Source organism: Alexandromys fortis, unplaced genomic scaffold (genome assembly GCF_014885135.2).
Source record: "Alexandromys fortis isolate MF-2015 unplaced genomic scaffold, M_Fortis_MF-2015_v1.1 scaffold_234, whole genome shotgun sequence".
NCBI classification, from domain to species: Eukaryota; Metazoa; Chordata; class Mammalia; order Rodentia; family Cricetidae; genus Alexandromys; species Alexandromys fortis.
Window position 1 is genome coordinate 835431 of NW_026068113.1, and position 16826 is coordinate 852256.

The following is a 16826-nucleotide window of genomic DNA, read 5'->3' on the forward strand; positions in this document are numbered from 1 at the left end:
AGAGAGAGAGAGAGAGAGAGAGAGAGAGAGAGAGAGAGAGAGAGAGAGAGAGCTAAAAGTTTTTAAGGCTAGCTTTGGGCAAAATATCTAAATAGTAGATTATTATTGGTGAATACCACTGCTATGCTGCTGTCTTTTTAAAAAAGGAAATTATAATTGTAGCTGAGACGGAATTGGATGTGAGAGATACCTTGAACAAATAGGCAAGCCCTCTGGTAATACATTCAGTTTGGAGTGGTTGCCCCTGACCATCCTGGTTCTTCGTAACATGCACGGGTGATTAATCAGACCCAGAAAGGTTCCTGATTAAAGTATTCTCATTAAATTCTCAGATGAGTTCCAGTCAATATTAATGAGTGTGCTCAGGTGGAAGTAATAGAATCCCTTCCCACAGAGTTGAAGCTTCAACTAGCAGGATACTATTAGTATTAGCTATATGTTTACTGAATGTAAGGATGGTGGCCCAGACTCAGAGGGCTCACAAACAGGTGCTGGAAAGATACAGTAGCTGAGGGATTTCTCTCTCTGCTGCCTCCTCTTTGCTTTGTCCTGCACAGCTGTACAAATGGAGAGTGCCTCTCTCTGCTCCCTGTCTCTAGGTTATGTGAATTTCCAGACAACTGTAGGCAGTAATGAACTCAGCTTTCCCAGCAGGGAAAAACTCATCATTGAGCAGGGACTTTCCCACATCCAATACCTAATGGCTGAGAAACGGAGACACAGTACCTCATGACTCCAGCCATCTGTGAAAACTACTTCTGGGGTTTATTAATCTATGCAGTGCGGTGATTCTCAACCTGTGGGTCACGGCCCCTTTGGGTAGTTTACTGATCCTTTCACAGGGTCACCTAAGACCGCCAGAAAGCTCAGATGTTTACATTCTGATTCATAACAGTTGGAAAAATTACAGTTATGAAGTAGCAATGAAATAGTTTTATGCTTGGGGGGATCACCACAGCCTGAGGAACAGCATTAAAGGGTCACAGCGTTAGGAAGGTTGAGAGTCACTGGTGTAGTGGGAATGAAAGCAGAGCAAACAGGACAGGCTTTACAGCAATGTTGCAAGGATGAGCTGAAATAGTGTTTGCAGTACTTGGCACAGTGCCTGGAATACAGTAAACATCAATTAGAGTAAGCTATTTCTCTATTGTTCCTATTTATTGAGTAATTTCAGACTTTGTAGGAGATGCTTCTTCTCAGAGCCTTTGAAAGTATTTTAAGGAGTTAGGAATAAACAAAGTTTATTCCGGAATCAACTCTGAAGCAAATTTGCAAATCTGAGTCTGGATGTATTCTGGTTAGTACAGTATCTATCAGTCCTGGAAACATGGCTCACATAATTAAATTTGCTAGACTCCTTTCTTTATCATTCTGTTGAAGCTCACCAGATGGAAAGAAGGAAAATAAGAAAGCTTATCATTACTAAGGATTAAAAAATGTATTCAAGCTAGCTTCTTAGATGTTTCTCAACTTCTAATGCACAAATTAGGCATTAATAGTAATATAATCATTGGTACCAGTTGAAGTCTGCAGTTATTAAAGCAGTAATAAAAAGAAAGTCATCATAGCTATACATGATTTCCCCACATTGTAATAGGCATTTGCCTCTCTGAGTAATTACGGCATTCCTATTAAATTCTCAGATGAATAATTTAATGCAAATGAACATTTTAAGTCAGTATACACTCTGCCTGAAAATGTTTTTGCTTTTTATTTCTCCTACTTTCTAAAGTCATTTGGCTGTGTTTAAAAAATTCCTGCAAATCTGGTATTTTGAATTAAAAACACTAAAAATAGGCAAAGTGATTTTTAGGAAATTAGGCAGAAGTAGCTTATTTTTATTGGATATCTTACCTGTGTAAAATAGTGGGTTTCAGTGTGTGGCATTTTCAGATACACATATAATGTCACATTTATTTCCCTGTGCTCACCATTACCTTCCTGCCTCTGCCCACTATTTCCATCCTGGATGCTTCTCTGCCTTCTCTGACATTTATTCTTTTCCCTAGCAGTCCTCCTTCTGCTCATGCTCCCCATTAATTCTTAGTAACAAGATGGTTGTGATTTGGGTCAGGTCAACCTTTGTGTATGTTATCCAATCTCAAGAGGTAAACCCTAAGCACATACATATGAGCAACACTAAATGGACTCAGTGGGACATACACAAATATACACAGCTATTCTTTATTATTGCTATACACACATATACATATATGTACATATATCACTACACACACATATATATATTATATATCCATTATGTATATATGTGTGTGTAGCAATAATAAAGAATAGGATAAGAGGCATGACTTTGCAATGGAATTAGGGGTATGAGGAAAGATTCAAAGAGAGAAATATAAATATGGTATTCCCATGTGAAATTATGAAAAACAAAAACAAGGAAAACTGGAGTCAAGGCTACTAAAGGAGTATTGATACTGTGGGTGAATGTAGCAGAGTGACAGAGGCTTAGGTTCACTTCAGGAGAAAACTGAATGTGTAAGAGTTTCTTCAATAGAATGGTATGGGAGGTCCTTCTGTCTCTGTGTTGCTTTTATTGGTTAATGAATAAAAGAACTGCCTTGGCCAGTTGATAAGGCAAAATTTGTGTACGCGGGGAAAACTAAACTGAATGCTGGGAGAAAGAAGGGCAGAGTCAGAGAGAAGCCATGGAGCCACTGGAGACAAAAGCTGGAAACTTTAGCCAGTAAGCCACAGCCATGTGGCCATACATAGATTAATAGAAATGGGTTAAATTAATATGTAAGAGTTAGTCAATAAGAAGCTAGAGCTAATAGGCTGAGCAGTGATTTAATTAATACAGTTTCTGTGTGATTATTTTGGGTCTAAGGCAGCCGGGAACCAACAAGCAACCTCCTCCATCAGTAGAGGATCATGGGAGTAGTTTTGAGGAATCAGAGTAGATGGCACAGAGGACTGTACAGACCTCTAGGGGACATCATTGAAGAGCAAAATGGGGAAACATTGAGTTAGTTACTTTTCTGTTCCTTTTATAAAATAGCATGACCAAGAAAACTAATATAAGGAAGAAATTCTTTGGTGTTATGGTTCCAGAGAGATAAGAGTATAGCACTGTGGGGAGGCACAGGAGCAGGCAGGCATATAGGCTGGGGAACTTGAGTGCCCACATCTCCAACCACAAGTATGAAACAGAGCAAATTGGAAATGTCACTAGGCTTTTAATCCCAGGCCCGTCTCCAGTGATGTGCTGCCTCCAGAAAGTTGCACCAAATAAACCTCCCCAAACTGCACCACCAAAAGGGACCAAATATTCAAATGCTCAAAACTGTGAGGTCCATTTCTCACTCAAACTGCCACAGATACAAAGGTGATGTCTTCAAATTCCTTGAAAACCTGAGTTCTGAATTACCCTGAATTTGTGGACTTCCTTGGATCACTCCCATTTACCCATGTGTTTAGTCCTTGTTTTTCTAGGATGGACAGCCTGTCTATGATTCCAGAGTTCCCTCTGTGAACCTGTCCTGACAGAACATGGGCTTGGCATAGTTATTGTGATTGATTCAGGTCTAGTCAACCAACATAGCTTCTAGCTTTGCTGTGTGTATGATATCCATGATGGGTGTGTGTGAGAGTCTACATACTACATGCATATAGAGTTCAGAGGACAACCTAAGTTTTTAGTCCTTAACATCCACTTTGTTTGAGGCAGGTTCTCTTATTGTCCATATGTCCATGCTATGAATGCTCACTTTGGGGAGTTTTCCTGTCTCCACCACCCATTCTCCTGTAGGTGTGCTGAGATCACAGGTGCCTACTATGGCATCTGGCTTTATATGAGTTCTTGCAACCTGAGGTCCAGTATTTATTCTTGTTCAGCAAGTACGCTGTCCCACTAAGTTATCTCTCTGGCCACCACTAATTACATTAATGCAACAAACTGCTTTGAAGTAAATCCAGGAGTTACTAGGAGGTGGAGCTGTTTATTTTTCATATTGAAAACATGTACTTTTGGAGGATGATGGTCTGGAGCTGGCAGCAGACATCTTTGTCTCCCCTGAGCAGAGTCAACAGTGGAGCTGAGACAGAGAAGAACAGGGCAGCGGGGTGGTGTCTTAGTTCCTGTTCTATTGCTGTGAGGACATACCATAAGTAATGCAACTTATAAAACGGAAGACATTAATTGGTAGCTTGCTTACTCTTTCAAAGTGCAAACCCATGAACATCATTGTGGGAAGCACGGTAGCAGGCAGGCAGGCGGGCAGCCATGGAACTGGAGCAGTAGCTGAGAACGCACATGTGATCTGTAAGTTACAGACATACAGAGAGAAAAAAAAAAAAAAACAAGACTGGGCCTGACATTGGTGTTCGAAGCATCAAAGCACACTCCAGTGACACACCTCTTCCAACAAGGCCACACATCCTAATCCTTCCCAAACAGTTCCATTAACTGGGGACCAAGCATTCAAACATATGAGCCTGTGGGGGGAACGTTCTCATTCAAACCACCACAGATAGGCTCCTGCACTTGGTAATATTGTCTGGGACCTAAGCTGTGTTTGGTATAAAAGCAGAGGAAAAAAGTTAAAATTTTCTGAAGCATGAGGGCTTTCTTTTGTTATGGCTCTTAGCATTTTCTGCCTTTGCAGTGGCGGACATATGAATGTAGAGTGCAGGGAATTTCCCAGGTACAGCTTTTCCCAATGAAATTGCTTAACTGCAGTGCTGACACTGCTTGCTGACTATTATCAGTACTTAAAGTGTTCTGTTTTGGTAGAGTCACTTGGACCCTCTCCTGTTTTGTGCAATTCATCATTGCTAATGAGAAGAAATCCTCTCTTTCTCCATGCACAATGTTTCTAACAAACATGCTGAGTTCTTTAAATTCTCATGTATTCTCCGCTTATTTTGTCAGCTCATTAGTAGAGAAGATTCCATATATTGTTCTTAATTATATGCTTTTCCCTTAGACAAAGATGTTAGTTATATATTGGTAAATCTTCACCCCTAGTTCCAGCTCCCAGGCTATGTTACAGTCTCCTTCTGATACACATGATGTTATACAGAGTTACTGTCCACATCTCCAAAACTTCAACACAAACTACAGTTTCCTATAAACAAAACAGTGCTTTCCAGCCCTAGGGCAAAGAATTCAATGTGGCAAGGGGTTTTTATTGGTTGGATATTGATTAGATTGAGGGCTAATTTTTAAATAAAACTTAGTTGTAGGCTTTTGTGTTTTATTACTTCAAAAATGATTACTGTTAGTCTTATTACTCATTACTTTGGGTTTGAGAAATGTAGTTGTGATACATTCATAACATTTGAGAGTTACTGAGACCTCATCTGCTTACTTATTTCATCATTTATATACCTATAAATCCCGTGAGTTTAATTTAAGGGTCTCTTCCAATGGACCATTTTTTTGAAGTTTAGATGTTTTGACTAAAGTTCCCATCACACTACTGACATTTCATAGATGACTTACCATGAGACTATAAACTCCATAGGAACAGAGGCTAAGTGTATCTTATTGGATGAAATACTCTCAAATCCAAGGCCAGAGCCTGAGAAATAATCAGAGCTCAGTAATTATTTTTTGGATGGGTACTCCATGTCTTTCAAAAGAAAGGAAAGAGTAGCCCCTGGGGAGCTACTGATAAAGATGCTCAAAAGAGTGAGTACTTCAAAGTTATTGCTGTCTCCATGCAAACACACCGTGCTGAAAGGCTATCTGATGTTTTTTGCTATTTGCTTTTGATACTTCACAGTCTCTGTTTTTACTTTGGAGTCAGAAGAAAGGAGGCTTATGTTTGTGTTGGTAGTAAGTGTTCTGGAAGGCTTCAGAGAGCTCCTAGGGATGTATTCTTACAAGCACATCCCCCTTTCACCAACATACTCTGCCCTAAAGGAAAGGGATGAGAATGAGATTCAACTTAGGGCAGAGTGACTCAAGTCAAGTCATGAGCCTTCTGACTCACCCAAGGCAGTTTTCTGCTTAAATTAAACATGTGGGTTGCTATTACAGAAAGAATGGAATGAGGTTGGGAGAGATGGGTTACTGTTTGAATGTGGGAATCAAAGCCAGTTGTGTTTGAGGCTTCTGTGTCATTCATTACCTTCATCTAGTCTTTGGCCTTTCAATTTGAGGCATGGCAGAGATGAAACCTGTTAAAGGGCAGCTTTGCATTGTCCATCAGATATCCAGGTAGCCATGAATCATCCATACAGTTGAACACACAAACTTTCCAGTTTGGGAAATACATTATGTTTCTCTCAGTTTTTAGGTAATAAACTTGCCCAAGTCACAGTGATAAAAAGTTAGGTTAAAAAGGCAGAGAAAAGCCAGAATTGCTGCTAATAGTCAGAAAGCACAGCTTAGCGCTATTCTGGATCTTCAATGCTTGTGTCAAAGAACGTTACACAGGTCACCCACCCTTCCTCAGCCTTCTAGTTGTCTGTCATTATCAGCTGCTCCGACCAGAGTCAGGTTGCTTGGGTTTGCATCATGGTCTCACTGTTTGCTGAAGCCATGTAATGGTGTCTGTCCTGTGTCTCAGCTTGCAAACCTGTAAAAGTTAATGACACTGCAACTATACTAGTTTGTTGTGGAGATTAAATAATAGATACAACACACTCGAAGGTTAGTGTCAGCACAGCATGAGGACTCAACACATCGATTTTTTTTCTTCTTAATCAAGGGTTTTAATGATCTCTTCATGCCATATAATTTGATGACACAAAAAATGTAACAACAAAATACTCTTATGTATGAAAATTCTTGTTTAATGAGGCACAATACCAAAGCAAACCAATAAAAATATCAAATGTTTATCTAATATTAATAAAAACTAGAGACCAAAGTGGATCTCTTGGCTAATAGATTTCTAAAATATACATGTATAATACATTGTTTTAAAGGAACCTTTAGCTATTAGTTCATTTCACTATTGACATTTTCGATCTTTCCAATAAAAGTAGTTTAATTGCTATGGAACTTAGATTTAATTGTTTTCTGAACCAAATTTAGTTGGAAATAGGATTGCTTCTCCATTGAAGAGAATCTATCTCATGGTAATACAACATACACACACACATACAGACACACAGCCACACACACAGCCACAAAGACACAGATACATAGACACAACAGATGGTGTGAGAGGTCCTTCTGCTTATGTGTTGCTTTTATTGGTTAATGAATAAAGAAGCTGGCTTTGCCTGTGTGATAGGGCAGAGTAGAGTTAGGTGGGGAAAACTAAACTGAATGCTGGGAGAAGGAAGGCAGAGTCAGAAAGAAGCCATGTAACCCTGCAGGAAACAGACACTGGAACTTTACCTGGTAAGCCACAGCCTCGTGGTGATACACAGATTAATGAAGGAGGTGGGTCAAATTCTTATGTAAGGTTTAGCCAATAAGAAGCTAGAGCTAATGAGCCAAGCAGTGATTTAATTAATACAGTTTCTATGAGGTTATTTCGGGGCTAAGCAGATGGGAATGAACAAGCAGCCTCCTACAACAGACAGGCAGGTCAATAGACAGACATACATGCACATTTTACACACACACACACACACACACACAAACACACACATACATCTTCAAGAGAACAGGCATTCAAAACAAAAGATAAGATGAGACTACATCTGACTAAGGCATTTGTGTACAGAAAAGGCAGTAACCAAATAAATAAATAAATAAAATTAAAAGGAAACCATGTCTAAAGAAACATTTTAAAAAAGAAAACCTAAAATATCTAATGGGTACATAAAAATGTGCTTGATATCAGTAGTTATCAGGAAATGCAAATCAAATCACAAAACCAAAGAATAAGGTGATTATGTCATTTTTATGAGGACGACTATTAAAGCTTAAAAGTAAGTTTCGTCAAGGAGGTGGGGAAAGGAACCTTACTTGCTGTGGTTGGGGTGTAATTTAGTGCAGCTATTATGGAAAACAATATGGAAGATCGTCAGATATTCGAAGTAGTATTACCATGTTATCCCACAATGTGACTACTGGGTACATTCCCTGGAACTGGATTCAGCCTGCCTAAGATACCTGCATGTTCATATTAACAACACTAAGACGAAAACCAAACAAAGAGACAGAGAAAATGCGATGTGAGATGTGTGTGTCATGTTTGTTTAGCTTTACAGAAGGAAGAGAATAGGTTTGATGACAGGGTGAGTGAACCTGTAAGTTACTTATAGCAAGTGAAATCAGTCAGAGGCAGACAATTGCTGCAGTCTTCTCTTAAATATGGAACCCCACCATGTACAAAGAAGTCTACTCATGGGGCGTGTTAGGTTAGATGTTTAGTCATCTCACTCATAGTAATGGCTTTAGAGTATATTTCTATAAATATCTCAAAGCATGTTATATATAATCACACACACACACATATTTCTCTCTCACACACACGAAAGATGTGGGATTCTCCTCTGTATGCTGTGAATGTGTTTGGTTAATGAATAAAGACGCTGATTGGGCCTATCACAGGGCAGAATAGAGCAAGGTGGGAATTCTAAGCAAAGACAAAAGAGAAAGTAGGTGGAGACAGGGAGATGCCATGTAGCCACTGGAGGAGCAGACATCCAGGAATTTTACTGGTCTCATGGTAAAATATAAAATAATGGGTTAAATTAAGATGTAAGAATTAGTTCATAAGAAGCTTAAGCTATTAGCCAAACAGTATTGCAATTAGTATAGTATAGATTATTTCAGGTCTGGGCTGCTGGGAACAAACAAGCAATCTCTGCCAATATATGTATGCTTGTGTGAAAAAACAAAAGCAAGAGGAGAAACATCTGGAAAAATACCAGAGTTCAGGGAAAACTTGCTGAGGGTGGCTGATGATAGCTCTGGAAAACTAGAATGCTATGTTAGAAAAGCCACCCTAGGTTTGTCAAGAAAGGAAGCAATGAATAAAGAATGATAGCAGGGGATGCCGGGTTTTCAAATTTGAACTAGAGCCCTGTTGACATTAAACGAAAGCACCTTCTAATCTTAAGAAATGGATAGGGCTGGCATTAAAAACACTAACATTTATAAAACCATGCTATTCTTTTCATCCTTTCTCACTGTTTTTATTTCTTTTTCCCCTTCTTCGTAGTCTCTTTTTGTATTCTGTTCTTATACCCACTCCTCCTCACCTTCAGTTTTCCCTTTTCCTAGCATCTTTTAGGGACAGAGCCTCCTCACCCTACTCCACCTTTTCAGTTCTGAAGAGTTCACTGGGCCTGGTCCCTGCAGGATGCAGAGCACAGCTTCCACCCCACTTCTCTAATTTAACTGATATATTAAATTTTCTAACTAAGAATTTGTTTGGAAAAAGTGATGCTGGAGTTACGGAAAGGTTAACATTGTGGCCTCGGTATCCTGATTCATACCCATTTTTCATTTTCTTTAATCACTTTGTGAATAGCAAAACAGATCTGAGCAAGGCCCTTTTCAAATAAATTTATATTTGTATCTCTTTGAGTTTTCGTCATTACTCCTTTGAAATATTTCTCCTTTTTGTCGTTACTTGCCAGTGATGCTGGTTGATGTTCTTTCTGTGTGGGAATGGGCTGCGTAGCTGTTGTACAGTCTTTTTCTGAAACACCATTCAGAACTGCACTTTGGAAGCTTCTTTTCAGCAGGTATTACTGACTCACATAATAAATGTTGTTACCTTTGACATTTTGTAGAAATAATGTGTGCGTTGGTGTGCGTTTCACTTTTTGTACGAAAGCAACATTCCGTAGGCAGGCCTGCTCATGGCCTCCTCTGCTGGGTACAAGGAGGGCCACCTTGTCCACTTTAGAGAGTAAGTAGTCAGAGAGAAGAGGAGGGAAAGATGATTCAGTATTTATTAGAAGAGGTGATTCTATATCGTTCCCTCTCTCATCAGTGCCATGGGTTCTGATGGTTTTGAGCAGGGGTGAAGAGATCTGAACACTGACAGTCCATCATTCATGAGTAAGAGGATGGCTCTCACTCCTCTCAGAGTTATGCCAAATAATTAAGTCTCACAATAGTGGGGGTGACAGTGGGAGAGTAGATGGAAATGTGCCCTTGATTTTTTTGTGCGTGGTGTCATTCAAATTTTTTTAATTTCTTTTTTTAATTTCTTTTCTTAATTTCATTTTACATTACATCCACAGTTCTCCTCCCCACCCCTCCTCTCAACTCCTCTGCCTTGCTCCCAGTCCACCCCCCATCCACTCCTCCCAACAGGTAAGGTCTTTCATGTCAACAAAGTCTGGCACAATATGTTGAGGCAAGACCAAGTCCCTTTCCCAGCAGTAAGGTTGAACATGGCATCCCACCATAGGGAATGGGCTTCAATAAGCTAGTTCAGGCACCATGGTTAGATTCTTGTCCTACTTCCAGGTGCCTCACAGATAGTCCAAGCTTCACCACTGCCTCCCACATATGGAGGATCTAGTTCAGTCCTATAGTGGCTCCACAGCTGTCGGTCTAGAGCTCCCGAGTTTCCACAGCCTGGTCCAGCTGTCTCTGTAAATTCCTTCGTCATGATCTTGACCTCCCTTGCTCATATAGTCTTCCCGTTCTTCAGTTGGATTCCTGGAGCTCAGCCTGGTGCTTGGTTTGGATCTCTGCATCTCGTTTTCTTAATTGCCAGATGAAAGAACCTGGAAACAACCTAGATGCTCTTCAATTGAAGAATGGATAAAGAACATGTGGTACATTTACACAATGGAGTATTACTCAGATGTAAAATACAATGATGACATGAAATTTGCAGGCAAATGTATGGAACTAGAAGAAACCGTTCTGAGTGAGGTAACCCAGACTCAGAAAGACAAATAGAGTATTATTCACTCATAAGTGGATATTAGACGTAAAGCAAAGGATAACCGCACTACAATCTACAGCTCCATAGAAGCTAGGTAATAAGGAGGATCCGAAGAGGAACACATGGCTCACCCTGGAAAAGGGAATCAGATGAGATTTCCTGGATAAACTGGGGGTGAGGTAAGCAGATAAAGTGGAAGGAATGGGAAATGAGAATGTGAGGGAACAGGATGGTCGAGGGGGAGAGGGATGGAGTGTGAGAACAATGAAGAGATATCTTGATAGAGAGAATCACTATGGGGTTAGGGAAAAAACCTGGTGCTAGGGAAATTCCCAAGAATCCACAATAATGACTCCAGCTAAGACTCCTAACAATAGGAGAAGGAGTCCAAACTGACTTTCCCTGGTAATCAGATTTGTGACTACTTTAACATTATTGTAAAGACATAATTTTTTTAAAGGTGTTTGTTAATAAAAAAAACATACAGTGCAAAATAAGGCATATGTCTCTGCTATTCTGATGTTTTCTTGTTTTGAATTTAGAGGCATTATAATAATGTGTGTGTGTGTGTGTGTGTGTGTGTGTGTGTGCGTGTCTGTGTGTGTGTAGGCTAAAAGAAAAACTTCAGGGGCAATCCACCTTGGTTTTGTTTCTATTTTTGTCCTTGTTTTTGACTCTCTCACTGACCTAGAGCTTAGGAAGCAGCCTGGGATCGCCATAAATCCCAGAGATCACTGGGATTGCAAGCGTGCCTGGATTTTTATGTAAATTCTAGGGATTTGAACTCAGGTCCTCATACTTGTGAAGTAAGAACTTTATGATTTGTGCTTTCTCTCTAGCTCAGTGTTGAAGGCTTGTGGATCTTATGTATGTTTTATTGCTAGACCTTTCCCTGCAGACCCAGTACTCACAAACTGTCCGTTCTCTGAGTCCATGTCACATTTGTCCATACCACCCTGAACTTTATCACCAATTTATCATATTTCTGATAGGCTTTGGTCTTCTGGTTTTAAATATATTTACAAAGATGTCTGTGATCTAAATATATTCTGCCAATGTCTCCAAGTGGTTTTGTACTACATATATGAATATATAATGAAAGAATTCTGAGTTTGTTGAATATGTGTATGTCTATAGTGGCTTAAGTATTAATATAGTGAAGTATAATTTCAGATAATTCCATGTTAAAAAAAAACCTCCACTTGGTTTTAGCTCAGCAACAAACTCAAAATTCAGACAAAACTTAAAGATACAGAAGTTTGTCGGAGTAAAAAACTTAATACCAGAAAAACAGAAAGCACCCCGACACCCAGGCAATGTTGTGCCCAGTCAATACAACAGCACAATACTTCAATAACATACAATGAGTTCACGAAAATGAAGACCATAAGGACTGTACAGCAACACGAACAAACAAAGCAGCCTACATTAGCACCTGCAAACTGTGATTGCAATCGGGTTGAAAATATGCTAGAGAAACACTACTGGGAGGAAATATGCTAAGATCAAGAGTGGTGGATTATGCAGCAGGAAAGCACCCCTGCTGTCTAGCTCCCTTCCCCATCTCTCATTTGCTGGAGATCTTTCTTTGCAAGAAGAGGCTAGAAGTATGCTAATTCTTTCTGTTAACATTTCTGTATTATCCCTGTTCGCATGGAAACCTGAGTCTTAGAGGGGCAGGGTAACTTCGCTAAAGTCAGACATTCTGTAAGGAGCAGAGCTGGATTTCAAAGCGGATCTACATTTTAATTAGGAAAATACTGGAACTGGAACGAATGACATGGCCTGGATTTGGATGTCAGTGTTTCCATGAACAAATGACACGACCTTGACCACCGTCCTAGTCTTTAAAGTGATGGGAACTGATCACCCACCTAGCCCCTCAGTGTTGAGGGTCTGTGGCATTCACATCTATCTATTTTCTACCGTATCTTTTATTGAGTTTGGTCATTTCCAAGATTTGGATTAATGGTTTTCACTATGCGTTCTCATTTTTGACACTACGCATCTCAAATGGAAATTGCATATCTCACACACAGAGAGTATTTTTTTTTTATCAAACGGTAATGTGTTTACCGTGCAGATTGCAGGTGAAAAGTGTCAGGGAAGTTCAGATCCTTTCGCATTTGTTTGTTTAAGTCAAGGAAAAGGAGCGCGTGAGAGGTGACGTGATTGATATGGAGCTTCAGAGTTCTGGCTGCTGCTTGAGTATGGCTCATCAATCCCAGGAAAGATTTTCCATTTAGCTAGGTGCACAGCCTCATGGCAGACAGCTGCCTGCACAGCTGGGGCCCCAACCCTCACTCATCATGCAATGTGCGCTAGAAATGGCTCTCAGCTGACAGTATTCATGCCCATCTGTTCTGATAATACTGGTGCCTCCTGAATACTGGTCAACTCCATGATCCTATTTTTCTCTCTGACCTCTTTAATACAAACAAAACTACAGCTGGGGAAGACTGAAGACAGGATATTGACCAGGTTGGTTCATTTTGCAGAATGAGAGCTAAGGTTTAAAAGATGATATCCCATCCAGCATTCACACAGCTATGGAAAAGAAAAATTGGTTGGTGTTTTAGGATTAAAACCTTTGCCCATATACTGCTGGAATTGTCTAATAATGACCCTGGAATTCCTCCCAAAATACTATTGCTGTGCTAAAACACCACAACCAAACAAATGTATAAGGTAGAGTTTATTTTGTTGTACAGCCCCAGACTGTAGGGTTAGAGTCTATAATGGCAGGATACAGCCTAGCATGTGGTGGCAGGCATGGTGTCAGTGACAGAAAGCTGAGAACTCACACTGTGAGCTATTAGTATGAAGCCCAGAGTGAAGGGTAAAGAGGTGAGACTTTCTCATCTTAGAAGCATGTCCCTAGGTTTGTATCCCCCCAGCTATGGCTCCCTTCCTAAATATCTCCATACAGCTGGGGTCCCACTATTCAAATACTCAATACTTTGCGGAACATTTCTCATCCAAACCACCTTGGATAAGAAACAACAGCCTTGCTATAAATATGCTCTGCCCATATGAAAGTCACCTGTAGAATACAAGTTGTCTCCAGAAAGTGTTTGGTGCCATCAAATTATTTAAACATTTAGAAAAATGCGGTTTACTGACTGAATCAGACACTGTGAGAGAATCCATTTTTGAAGACTTACAGAACAAAAATCTTATACCTTCGCTCTCCTCTCCGGTCCACTTCCCTTTTCCAATACCTTCCCTCCTTGCTTTTGCTCTCCCTTTTTCCTCTTGTTGGATTTTTGAGAAGGGATCTCACTAGGTAGCTCAGGCTGAATTTTTTTCTCCTTGTCCTAAATGCTGAGGTTACAGGCATGTACTAATATGTATACCACAACCAGATCTGTTCCTTCATCCCTTGTAGCATGAATAATAAAAATCCAGAGACAGATATTGGGGTTCAAGCTGAAGATCAGAAAAGCAAAGCAGCCAAATCACTAGCGAGATCTTACCTCTACCAAGACTCAGACAAACAAAGGGGAGATCTGGCAATGCTTTCCACTAACCCCAGATTCCACACTCCACTGAGTTACTGTTTCTTCCCATTTATATTCCTCTCTCCACTCAGTCACATCACTCCTGTCTCCACCTCCCTAGTGGTGGAATTAAGGGGATGTTATTCGAAGTGCTGAGATTACCTTTGTGTGAACTCTGTTTCTCTTTTAGACAGGTTCAAGCTTGTATAGCCCAGTGTAGCTTTGAACTCACAGAGGTCCATCTGTGTCTGTCTTCTGAGTCCCGGGATTAAAGGTGTGTAACACTACTCCCTAGACTGTATGCTTTGCCCTGTGATCTTCAGGGAAGCTTTATTTATTAAAACACAAATAATATACCACTATACTCCTTCATCTTTTTTTGTTCTCATTCTATCTTCCCTCTAGTCCTTTATAATCTCCTTCTGTCTTCTTATTGCCCAGTTCTTTCTCTTCTCATTGTCCTCTTTTGCTCATGTTAGACTTTTTTGGGGGTAGGAAAAAAAATCACACATTTTGCTTGTAGATTGTATTAGAAATAGATCCCACCTTGCAAATTGTCATGACACCATGTGTTATGCCATTAAACATCAACCCAAAGCAACATGAACCGGTATATATCCTCACCAAAGCATGGAACCCTAGTATATCATACATGAAGCAGCACTGAATTTCAGCATATCATCCTCAAAGAATTGGCCACAACGTATCATCACTGATTAATAGATTCATGATTGATGCTGTGTAATCATCACTTGTACTTCTGACACCTCATTTACTTTCCACAATAATTTTCATATGGGAATAACTATCCCCAATGGGTAGGTACAGAGGACATGTCTTAGAGAAGTTAACCTGCAGCCTGTGGCAATGTTTGCAAGCGTTGCTACTGAGCTCAGTTTCCAGTCTCAGGTCTTTGTTTTGATATAGACTATGTAAATGTTACCTGGAGATCTTGTTAAAAACCTTTACTGCTTTTGTTCACTAGGCCTAGAGTGGAGCCATTAGTTTTTGGAGTTCTTATAAGTACAGAGTCCTGCCAGTGGGCTATGAATACCCTTCTAACACAGCATAAAGGATCTTACCACTGAACCCCAAATTCTTAGGTGATAATTGTATTCCTCTAGATGGTGAACACTATGTTTTTGTTGAGCAGGTTGGTTAGAGCCATACCTCTACTTAAGGATGTATAGGAAATCCATGAGATGCAACCAAAACATAATTTGATTTCATATTTCATAATAATTAGAGGAAGAAAAACTGGTTATTACCTAAGGATTCCTTTAAATGGGGATAGGGAATGTTGGATGAGAAAGATTGGGATAACCCATTCCTCTCTGTCTTCGTTAAGGAACCTGGTTTTAAATAAAAAGCTCCCAAAGTCATTATCTTAGATTCAGTTTTATCCACACAGACATTCCTGTAGGAGGAGTGACTGTTTGTTAAATGCCAGGGTTCCAAGAATACCAGGCCTCTTTCCCTGACAAGATAAAACGCAGACAGAATGCTGGAGGAAATGTCGGGGTCTTAGCGTGTGGTACTGATTGTATAAAATAGAATAAGGGGGAAAATATGATGTCCTACCAGGTTATGAGACGCTGACATGTTCGGCTTGAACTAACACTGTCATTAGGCACGAAACTAGAAGCCAGGATATGTCAGTATAAGCTTGGGGACTATTAGTTTCCTTGCCACCAGAGGACATTGTGACATTTTGGAGACAAAGCCTGCAATAAAGAGAGCACAGAACCCTGGGGAATGCTTTTAGAGGAAGGAAAATTATTTTGAGATTTCTTCTATTTTTAAAGCATATTTACAGAGGCAGTGTGGGTATGTAAGAATAGGCAATGATTTTGACATTGATATTTCCTTGGTAATCAAAGATGAGTCAGTCTTGGTTCCCTGCATCCCGTTGGCCTGTTCTTTGAGGGTGGAACTCTTTGAGGACTCATTCTAAGTTAATGAGTTTCCTTTTCTCTATAAAGATGCATTCTTACTGACCTATAGAGGTTAGCGTGGGCATGGGGCTAGACATTTTCCATCATTGTCAGGAATATTGCATTTTCTATTTAATTTACAAGATGAAGAAAACACTGAAAGATGAAAAGAAATTAGCCAGGTGGTTATTTTGATCTATAAATCCTGAGCATGTGAGAGAGCTCAGGAAGGAGGACTCGAGGGAGGTCCTGGGTATCCAGTATTTATCCTGCACTAGCTCTAATCTCTCCTATAACTCCTTAACTTCTGTTTCTACTGAAATATTTCTCCTTTTTTGAGACTACCATGAAGTATCAATGTATTTGGGTGTTGAAATAGGAGCGGCGGGGCTGCGTCCCCAACACCCCGGCCGCTTGGCTAGCTTATGCCCGAAATAACAACACACAAACTGTATTCATTTAAGAACTGCTTGTCCCATGAACTCTAACCGTTACAGGCTAATTCTCGCACCTGGACTAGCCCATTTCTAATGATGTGTGTAAGCACCCCAAGGTGCACTTACCGGGAAGAGTCTAGCCTCCGTCCATCCTGGTGTCTCTGCTCCAGA